The sequence below is a fragment of the Phyllobates terribilis genome, unplaced genomic scaffold, assembly GCF_046119375.1.
Source record: "Phyllobates terribilis strain yellow unplaced genomic scaffold, ASM4611937v1 Scaffold_2__4_contigs__length_985480577, whole genome shotgun sequence".
In the NCBI taxonomy this organism is placed as follows: Eukaryota; Metazoa; Chordata; class Amphibia; order Anura; family Dendrobatidae; genus Phyllobates; species Phyllobates terribilis.
The window spans coordinates 576,994,062-577,005,555 of record NW_027362762.1 but is presented as its reverse complement, the minus strand read 5'-3'; the positions used below and the strand labels follow the sequence as shown (position 1 = coordinate 577,005,555).

Below are 11,494 nucleotides of genomic sequence, written 5' to 3'. Positions count from 1 at the left end.
AAGAGCCACCACACAGACGTATCCAGGACATAGGCTACAAATGTCGCATCCCTTGTGTTAAGCCACTCATGACCAATATACAACGCCAAAAGCGTCTTACCTGGGCCAAGGAGATTGTTTTCATATGTAAGTAAATTTTGCATTTCATTTGGAAATCAAGGTCCCAGAGGAAGAGTGGAGATGCACACAATCCAAGCTGCTTGAGGCCTAGTGTGAAGTTTCCACAATCAGTGATGGTTTGGGGAGCCATGTCATCTGCTGGTGTAGGTCCACTGCGTTTTATCAAGACCTGTTAAAATAATGGTTCAGCTTCAATCATTGCCTTTAAGAAGACTTGTTTTTCAGTCAGATAATCCTTATTTAGCAATACTTTAGTTTGTTCTGTTTTCTTGTAGTGTTCTCATGACCTTCATAAAGAATTGGCTCATTGGTTTATAATTATCATACTTGTCCTATGTCTGTACACAAAATAAAGTCCCAATATATCACCACCAGGAAACTCCCTAAGTTCACCATGACCTGGGCTGTATTCAGTACTATCAGTGAGAAAGAATGTTGGGAGTATCATACATCATGAATATCCTGCAGATGTATTGACAAGCACCTGTTATTTAATTATTCTGCGCCAAAGATAACATATTATTTACATAATCTCATGCGCATGTATCAAAGCACAACCCACGTTGATTGGGGTATATAATTACATTACATCTTAAAATAAACAGAATCATTCTCTTGAGACAGTCTGTAGTGAGTGTCTTATTTGAAGCGTCATTCCTATAGGAAATCTATATAGGTAATCTCTTTTGTCTACCTGAGAAGAAGTGAGATCCCCTCCCGTCTTTAACAGCTGGAGGCCCTTCAGCGAGATCTATTTCCTTTTTTTTCCTTTTAATTTAATCTGAGACTGAACAACAGCTTTACCCCTATCCTGAACAGAAACAAACCCCGGCCGGGTAAGTGAGTGGCCTTAACACTCTGAGCAAATTTCTCTCCAGGAGAGGTGGAGTCAATCTAGGTCAGTCTCCGGGGATCTTGAACGGGAAACCCTCAGGTAGCAATTTTATTATCATTATTATTATTAATTTCTTTTAATATATATATTATTACTAACAATTTCACATAACTGGAAAAATTACTAATTCAAATACTATATCGTATTTCTGCACTTTTGCATGCATTAACTATTTCATATAATATATATATATAGTACTTCTACCTCAGCTAATCCCCAATCATTGCAGCTTCCAACTTAACTAACGTTCATACTAAGTGTAACTGTGTTAAGTTCATGCTTATTATAGAAAAAATGTACGAGATATAAGTGATTAGATGACGTGTGCTGAATGTGAGTGTAGTACTCTGGTTAGCAAATACAACAATGGAGCTGTCACGCATTTTAGGAAGCTGCGAGATTAGTGTGGAATCTGAAGGTTGGGGGCTACGGGAGGAAGATAATACATTCCTTACGTTAGTATATGTGAATATTAACAGTCATTGTTTTGTTGAACCTTATACCATTTATGAATATTGTGATATTGATTCAACTAGAGTAATAAATAGAATCCAGGATTCACAGGATATAAAGTTATTTTGCCCACTTGCCCTAGAAAATTTTAATAGGAATTGGAGTACGAGAAGTGCTGTGGTGGAGAATGAGGAGGTGTTAATGACTGAAGTGGTGATTAAGAGAAATGAATAATTGATAGGCTGGAAAAGCATACATGACTTGTGAAAAGTGTTTATGCTCGGTTACAGTAGTGAGAAAGCGAAAGCCTCATCGTAGGGATACTGCTTTGTTTCTGGAAAGGATACATTTGTACCCTGTAAGTGCACACCAGTATAGGAGAAGTAACGTTACATACCGAGTTTTCCCTGCCATATTGTTCCACATCCACACACTATAGGTAAAGAGTGGCAGTATATTATAGAAAGCAGATGGTATATGCCTGTGTGACAGGATATTATTACTCATAATAATTATCTTGCCAATATTGGCACGGACTTAGGAATAGACGTAGGATATTTTTCAAGTGAGGACTCTGACCCAGACGTATGAAGAATATATAGCGATTGCTTTTGGAACGGTTTTGTTTATAATACTCTACATTTATTTGTTTAGAAGAACTTGTCTCGGCATCAGAGCAGAGCAAAGAGTTGCAGTTCAGCTTAAGGCCCTCGAATCAGGGGTAACTGGCTAACGTACTTGACCAGTTGATCCAGCTGATTGAATCAGGGGTAACCAGCTAACGTATCTGACTGGTTGACCCAGCTGATTATATAGCAGGATACTGAAGATAGGGATCGCAACCCTTGACAAATCCTGTTATGGGTGCTCGAGTCTCCAGATCAAGGAATAAGGATCCGAGGTGCACCATGTGTGATCTTGTGAGAAGGGAGCATGGCAGGGCAGCTGTAAAAGATGCAACAAAGATATTGAAAAGGGCTGGTATGCCAGCCAAGGGATGCCTAGATGCTGAGAGATGGAAACGGTTCAGTCAGGAACATTCACAATGGATTGATAAGCATGATTAAGGAGCACAGGTTGCAGCCTGGTTGAGAACTAGTGAGAGACATCATCCCCTTTTAATTCCCGATGATGACTATGAAACTGATCAGGTAGTGATCAGAAGCAGATCTCATGTCATACAACCCCCGACACCTAGTCGGGAACAAGGTCAAATCCAGGCTGCGCCCTCCACTCCGTCAGAGAATAGATTAGAGCCAAGTGATAGGTCAGAGTCAAGTGTAAGTGTTGAGAAAGAAAAATCACTGTCCGAGGTTTCTACCTCCCCAACAACCATACATAGTGCCAGCACTATGCCATATATGGACGAATCAATTAATCAGGTTCTCCAATCTCCATCCCCATCACCCACGATGTATCCGATCATATCATCACAGCCACAACACTCACCTCATTACACCTATGCCCAACAACCCGTTCTGATGCCGCAGTATCAGACACCCGTCCTGATGCCGCAGAAACAGGGCTATCAGTATTCTCGCGTTTTGTATCCGCCACTTCCAGTCAGTCCAGGTACACCTGAGAAACCCCCCGCCTACGCTATAGGAAACCATTTTCCAGGGATCCCATCTGGGTCTACTGATAGTTTCTCCACCCCAACAAAGAGGAAACAAAGTCCTCCCGAGAACGACACCTATCAATTCTCTCCCCCACATAGTACTACATCTACTACAGATAGTGACCGATCCCTTCACCTGCATATGACACCATCCCCATCCATGACTCCACGTGAGACAATAATTTTAAAACTAAAAGTAGGCAAGGATGGGACTTTGGGGGGTAGAGGATAAAGAGAGAGAAAGGGAAAATCTGGCTATCAGCTCAGTTGCCAGTGAGGAGGACGGTGGAGAGGAGAACGCAGGCACACACATGCAGCCCACAGCCCCTCCTCGCACTCAGCAGCTAAGAGGAACAATAGCACTACGCTCTAAAACATGGATCTGCCCAGGATGTCAGGATAGTAATTCAATATTTCAGTGTGAAAACTGTAATCTCGACAAAAGAAAACCAGAGACGGCCGCATTTCCAGTCATTACACAAACAACCAGGGGTACACAGGGGGATGCAGGACAACAGGTAAAATGGATACCACCACTTGGTATAAACCATGGTCTAGGTCAGAGCAATTGTCAATGGCAAATAGTTTTCCAGACATGTATAAAAATCCGATAGGATATTATAAGGCGGTGAAAGGGGTAGCTGAGAACTATGACGCTACGTGGAGTGATCTGGTACCGCTCTGTAGTCTCAATGGTGGAGTGCCGCTTGTGGAAAAAGTTAAACAAGTCCATGAAGGAAATGGTATACAAGGACTACTAGATGACACTAAAACTCTAGACTCGGGGAAACAGTTTATTCTCCGGTTGAATGCAGTTACGAAAACAATGGCAGAAAGCCTTATCTCAGGGCTGCCAGAGATATTCCAAGAACCCGAGGAAGCTGTAGACAAATTCCATGCTAGGTGCGTAGCTCTGTTTAAATATCAAGATTATAATTTGAATAATCCAAGGGAATTGGGGTTTCTGAGAAATATTTTTATCACTGGTCTCAGAGAAGACCTCAGGGCAGAGGTGTTTAAGCTGCACCCAGAATGCTTATATGCCCCTTGGAGCAGTCAATATCCACATTCAGAGGATTAGAACAGGCCATAAATAAGAGAAAAAGAAAGATAAGGTCACCCCAATTATGGTAAATATACACCCAGATGCCTTTCAGGACACTATTAAGGACACAGTGAAGTCAGCCACTCGAACTACTTTAGGCGGAAGGGTAGACGAAAAAAAATGGACCCAGAGGATTGTAAACAAAGGGTTTCTGTTTTGGGTACGGTGAGAAGGGTCACATCTAAAGGAAACTGAGCCTGTAAATATTAAAGATAGCACATGCTATTGACTTATGTACCCATCTACTTGTCTCAGATAAATATCCTAGAAATTTAATAGGTGCAGACATTCTTAATGCAATGAATGCAATCATTAAATTTGGAAAGAAAGGTGTTACCGTTGCAGGTCCATTATCTGAAACAACAATATCAACAATGATGTCAATAATTCAACTTGAAAAGGAGGTGGATACAAGTCTCGATGACGACATACAGGAGATGCCTGGTAACGTACCAACCGTACTATGGGTACAAGATAAAACGGATGTTGGACTGTTAAAAATAGCCCCAGTGACAATTAGGTTGAAGCCTCATGTTGCACCGGTACGTATGAGACAATATCCCCTGAGCAAGGAACAAACAGAAGCAATTGCACTACAGGTGAATGAATACCTAGAAGAAGGAATGTATGGTCCATGATTTGAGAGAGATTAATAAATTAATGGTAGTAGACACACCCATAGTACCAAATCCACATACCCTATTAAATCAAATTTCATCTAATGCAAAATTTTTTACAGTGATTGACCTCAGTAATGCTTTCCTCTCAATGCCAATAGATTATGAGAGCCAGCTGCTGTTTGCCTTCATCCATGGAGGAAAGCAGTATTGCTGGACCTGGTTACCTCAGTGGGGAGCAACTTCTCCCTCCATGTTCTCAGAGGCAATGGCAGGAGTACTTCTCTCTTGGGATCCTGAGAATCAAGACATTCAGCTACTTCAGTATGTGGATGATCTACTGTTGTGTACCCCAAGCAAGGATGTATGTTTAAAAGAGACATTATCTTTACTAATCTTCTTGTACCATGAAGGTTGCAAGGTATCCAAAGAAAAACTGCAAATTGCAAAGGAAAGAGTAGTGTTCTTAGGACATTGTATCTCCTTCCCACTCAAACATATCACTCCAGAAAGGAAAAAAACAACAACAAAAAACAATCAGTCAGGCTGTAGAACCAACAACTTCCAGCGCATTAAGAATGTTCCTGGGGCTGGTCAGCTACTGCAGAGAGTGGATTCCTTCTGCATCTGCCATGATGCAGCCCCTATTTGACGTGCTCTCCGCATGCAATAAGGGTCAGTTTTATTTGCTGACCCTAGAAGAAAAACAGGGGTTTCAAATGCTCAAGGACGCCATTCTCTCAGCACCAGCACTAGAAATCCCCAACTACGGCCTACCATTTTCCCTTTACTGTCATAAATCAGGGGGGCATGCTAAAGGTGTGCTCACCCAAAAACATGGAGGTAGACATCGTTCTCTAGGATACTAGTCTGCTCAGCTCGATGTTGTTGCACAGGGGGCACCCTCATGCATCAGAGCGGTAGCCGCCTGTGTAATGTTCAAAGAAAAGGTGGCTGATATAGTGCTAGACAATGCACTAGAAATTCAAGCTCCCCATTCAGTACAGGAGCTTCTGCTCCAGGCCAAGACAAAACACCTGTCCATGAGCAGATTGACCAAGTATGAGGTGGCATTATTGACTCCCCCAAATGTCACTATCAGAAGGTGTACGACTCTTAACCCTGCCATACTAATACCTGAACCAATTGATGATGAAACATTACACTTTGAGCATAACTGCTTTGAGTTAATGGACGCAGAAACTAAACCACTGGCCAATGTACAAGAAACACCAATGTCCGAGGCGGATCTAGAGCTATATGTAGATGGCTCCCGATACTACCTAGATGGGAAGCCCCATACAGGCTATGCCATAGTCAGTCAAAATGAAGTATTGAAGGATGAAGCACAGTCCCCTAGAATGTCTGCCCAGGAAGCTGAGTTAAAAGCACTCGCTGAAGCATGTATAATTGCAGAAAACAGAATTGCGAATGTTTTTACAGACAGTCGTTACGCATTTGGCATTTGCCATGATTATGGTCCCATATGGAAAAGCAGAAAGTTTATTGGTTCTTCTGGTAAACCCATAAAGAATGCAGAAGCAGTAGCACAACTCCTCAGAGCATTGGAGTTGCCAAAACAGGTTGCTATTGTAAAGGTACAAGCTAACACCAAAGAGTGCACAAAAGAGGCTGAGGGAAACAGGAGGGCGGATGCAGCTGCAAAAGCTGCAGCCCTGTTGCCCCTCCCAGTAGAAACATACACCGTGCAAGTGTCTGGGAGTGTGGACCTGGATCTCTTGCAGAGCCTACAGGATCAGGCCTCTGCACCAGAAAAGGAAGAATGGACTAAACGCTCAGCTAAACAGGGAAAGGATGGACTGTGGAGAGCAGATGGCAAATACTGTCTGCCGAGATCCCTGTACTCTATGATGTGCACTCTTTCTCATGGACCAACCCATCAGTCCAAGGATGCAATGGTAAGTCAGGTAAAAATCTATTGGGTAGCACCAGGATTCCACTATGCTGCTGTTAAATTCATACAGGGATGCATAATCTGTGCATGTCACAATGTGGAAAAAACAGTGAAAGTGCCACCAAAGTGCACTGTGAGACCATTATACCCGTTTCAGCGACTTCAGATAGATTTCATTCAGCTCCCGAAGGTAGGCATTCATGAGTATGTGCTTGTCTGTATCGACTTATTCTCATCATGGCCAGAGGCCTGGCCAGTTGCAAAGGCTAATGCTAAAACAGTAGCCAAGAAACTACTCTCTGAACAGAGAGTGACAGAGGCAGCCATTTCACTTCTCAAGTTTGTCAGGAAATTTTGGACGCCTTAGGGATCCAACAGTCCTTCTACACTCCCTACCACCCACAGAGCAGTGGTAGGGTGGAAAGACTGAATGGTACACTCAAATCAAAAATACAAAAGGTACATGGAGAAACAAGGAAAGTAATAGACATTATTTAGGGAAAATACCTGATCAACAATTGAAGCTCAGCTTCGCAGCAAAACACCCTGTTCCTTATGATGTTAGTAAAGGTGGTCAGCAATGTAAACCAACTTGCCTGGAAAGACATATCCAAAGAAATTGGAAAAAGGTACACCTCTTTGCCTTAGGAGATACCCACCAGTGTACAGAAAAGGGAGCTATACATGTAGATGAAGAGACAAGGGAAGGCCAATTGGGAGATGGGGCATCCGAAATGTCCATAAGTATTAACACCCAACTCCAATGTTTGGTTCTCCAATACTATAGAGCAGTTACTACCGACTTAGAGGATTCTTGGTGTTTATACCCACAAACAGTACGTTTGGTAACTATTGTTATGGCCTTCCTAAATGAGTTTCAATTTCAGTTACCAAAGGGCGTGTATATAGTATGTGGAGACAAGGACTAAAGATGGATACCCAAAGGTGCAGAAAGCACCTGTACATTGGCTAGGTTAGAGCCTGCCATATGGGTTTGGGAAGATGGAGACTTCCTCTATAAGAATGTGCCCAGCCATATGCTTGCAAACAGGAGTATAACTCCCCCCCCCCCCCCCCCCCCGAGAAAACATCTCATGGGAACACCCTGGTATCTCAAGGCAGGAGTGGTGTTAACTGGTCCCTTGGGGGTAACCTTTGGCACAATGAGAAATGCCCAGATGATAGAGGAGCTGGGGAACGTTTTTGATAATATAACTAATTATTTATTTAATGCAATCAATGTAGAATCTGCCTACATGAAACAACTGATAATGATAACCAATCAACATTCTATGGTGCTGGACTATCTTACTGCCTCGCAAGGAGGTTTCTGACAGGTTGTAGGTCCAGCATGTTGCCATTTTATAAATCCCACTGGTTTAATGCAAGTCACACATGATATAGAGCAAGCACAACGGATCAAAGAAGGTGTGCGGAAAGCAAATACCTTAGATAATTTACCACTCCCCGAGTGGTTGTCTTGGATGAATCCTTTAAATTTATTTAGGGGAATTGGAGGATGGATAAGTAGGGTCATACATTTCTTGATCCAGGCTGTGTTTGTAATAGTGGTAGTTGCAATAATCATAAAACTTTCTGTAATAATGATAAAGAAAATTCTTGCTTCTAATTGTAAGTGTTTTCCGGGTAAATCCCAGCATAAAATTGATACAGATACTGAAGTGAAACAAAACCAAGTACTGACTACAATAATAACCACAGCACAGCGAGAATGCATCTTCTGCAACAAGATGACTGCAGCAGACTTATCGGATTGTATGTTCTGCGCAAAGCCATTGGTCTGAAAAGCAAATCCTACTAGCAGAGGATGGAACCTGATAGATGCTGAACTCTCTGCTACTATTTACTCAAAGATATTGAACATATAACCTATAGTTGTATATACACAGCAGTCTATTATATTAAAGTAGACATATACCTGACATTCCCTCTATACATATAGCAACTATACTCAACTATACTCAGAAAATGGTAGGGAAAGTAAGGGATAGTGGGTCTGATAACAAATTAATTTGAACGGATGCGCAGCAGGACTGGCATCCCACTACATACGGAGGGTTAGCCCCATGATGTCGTGAAGTAGGGTTAATTTGCAGGCCTAGAATTTAGGTAGGGACATGAGGGACAGACAGTATGACAAAATGATAAAAAGAGGGGAATTGTTAAAATAATGGTTCAGCTTCAATCATTGCCTTTAAGAAGACTTGTTTTTCAGTCAGATAATCCTTATTTAGCAATACTTTAGTTTGTTCTGTTTTCTTGTAGTGTTCTCATGACCTTCATAAAGAATTGGCTCATTGGTTTATAATTATCATACTTGTCCTATGTCTGTACACAAAATAAAGTCCCAATATATCACCACCAGGAAACTCCCTAAGTTCACCATGACCTGGACTGTATTCAGTACTATCAGTGAGAAAGGATGTTGGGAGTATCATACATCATGAATATCCTGCAGATGTATTGACAAGCACCTGTTATTTAATTATTCTGCGCCAAAGATAACATATTATTTACATAATCTCATACGCATGTATCAAAGCACAACCCACGTTGATTGGGGTATATAATTACTAGTGTTGAGCATTCCGATACTGAAATATCGAGTATCGGCCGATATTCGCGGTATCGGAATTCTGATACTTAATTCCGATACTTTTGCAATATCGTATACCGGAATCGGAAGTTCCCATAATGCAATGAGCCATTTTCATTTTATTCAGCCAATGAGGATCCTAAGAAGTGTGGGCACATCCTGTTAGGCATGTAGGCATCTTAACTAATGGCATGGCTGTGATTGGCTGCTGAAATGATGTCATGATGCACCATAAAAGCCGCCGCCGCCATTTTGAGCTCACTCTGCTGTGAATTCAGTTAGGGATAGGATGCTGTTCTTCTGAGGGACAGTTTTAGCTACCTATTTGGTCTATTCTGCTTTACCCAAGCTACTTTATAAATCGCTGTGCCTTGCAGTGCTAGTGCACAGTTCTCTGTGCTGTTCACCGCTTTCTGCAAGGTCTGTGTGTGTGAGTGCAGCTCACCCTGTAGTGTGTGCTTCAACCACGTCTGGTTGTAGTGCACTCAGTGTGTGTCACTGCCTCATACATTGTCCTTTTTTGCCAATTCATAATTTTTCCTGATATCTCCTATTAGTGTGGTGGTTCCATCCGTATTCAGCTAAATTGGTTCCAAACACACTATATAGGAGTAGATAGAGAAATTTTTTTGGTCTTGCAGCGCTAGTGCACAGTGCTCTGCATCTGTACTGTTCACCGCTGTCTGCAAGGTCTGATGTGTGAGTGCAGCTCACCCTGTAGTGTGTGCTTCAACCACGTCTGGTTGTAGTGCACTCAGTGTGTGTCACTGCCTCATACATTGTCCTTTTTTGCCAATTCATAATTTTTCCTGATTTCTCTTATTAGTGTGGTGGTTCCATCCGTATTCAGCTAAATTGGTTCCAAACACACTATATAGGAGTAGTTAGAGGAGCCTTTCTGCAGCATTGGGCCCTGCAGCCCCAGCCAGATTAGTATTAGCCTATTTTTTGTAGCCTCATCTATTGCATTGTAGGTTACCTTCCTACATAGTATCACAAACTTTTTGTAGCTATTACAATCGTTATTACATCTTTAGGCACATCCAGTGTCTTTTTGTGACAAAAAAAACCTAAATAAAGTTCACCAAACACTCCACTTTACAGTTGTGTAGGCCACATTAGCTCATATTAAAGTCTAGTCCACACTTTATAAAATTAGTGTTTCTTATACCTGTTAGCAGCTGTTCAGGAATAAGCACACTAAGCCCTTAGTACTTTTCTGCCTATCTTTATCAGTCTACCAAGATGAAGAAGGCAGGGAGTAAGGCATGTGGTCGTGGGCGTGGGCGTGGAGTTTCTGCAGGGAGAGGACGTGAGGATTCTGTGCCTGCAGGGAGAGGACATGGGGATTCTGTGCCTGCTGCGGGCACCAGTGACTCAGCATCCCCCAGTTTTACCAGGGAACAGTCCTTTATGCGCAGCTTTGTAGGAGCTAGCCGTACCCCACTGCTGCGCGAGGACCAAATTGAAGCCGTTGTCGGATGGATGGCAGCTAACGCATCGACTTCAATTAGTTCCAGATCCTCTCAGGTCCTGAGCACTGAAGAGCACCCATCTGTCTCTTCACCACCTGCCAAATTGTCTAGGCAGTCAGAGAGCCCTGGACAGGAGCCATCTCTACTTCTGTTCTCTGAATCTCTTGGCTTGGAAAGAGGGGGCCAGCCAAGCAGAATTCCAGAATTTGAAGAAGAGGTAGTATGCAGTGATGCGCAACCGTTTTGTCTCTCTGAATCTGAAGAGGCGGGTGGGCCAGTGCCTATGGTCAGCAGCACACCTCAGTACGCATCTGATGATGAGACTCAGGTGCCACTTTCTGGTGCGTACTGTGCTGTCGAGACTACCCAGGAGAAGCAGTTGTTTGAAGAGGGTGTTGTAGATGATGAGGTCCTTGACCCATCATGGCGTGAGGGACAGGAAGGTGGTGGGAGCAGCTCTGAGGAAGAGATTCCCCGAACGGCCCAAAAAGGAGGGAGAGGGAGGGGGCAGACTTGGTTACCTGTAGCCTTCACTTCGACACCCATTAGGAGCATGGCTCTTCCAAAATCCAAAGCGGGCGCTCCCAAGATTTGCAGTGCCTGGTCCTTTTTTGACACAGTTGCAGATGACATTTGCTTTGTCAAATGCAAGCTGTGTAATCAGAAGGTGAAAAGAGGG

The 11,494-nt window shown here is 42.8% G+C and overlaps 1 long non-coding RNA gene across 1 annotated transcript in view; it reads left to right on the top strand.

Moving 5' to 3' along the window:
• The first annotated feature begins 729 nt into the window (after positions 1-729).
• The window catches only part of LOC141220735 (uncharacterized), a 33,857-nt gene continuing 23,092 nt past the window's right edge, over positions 730-11,494 (top strand). Inside the window, exon 1 of the long non-coding RNA XR_012288912.1 lies at positions 730-1,054. This is a non-coding gene — a long non-coding RNA (uncharacterized lncRNA). The remainder of the gene's footprint in view (positions 1,055-11,494) is intronic.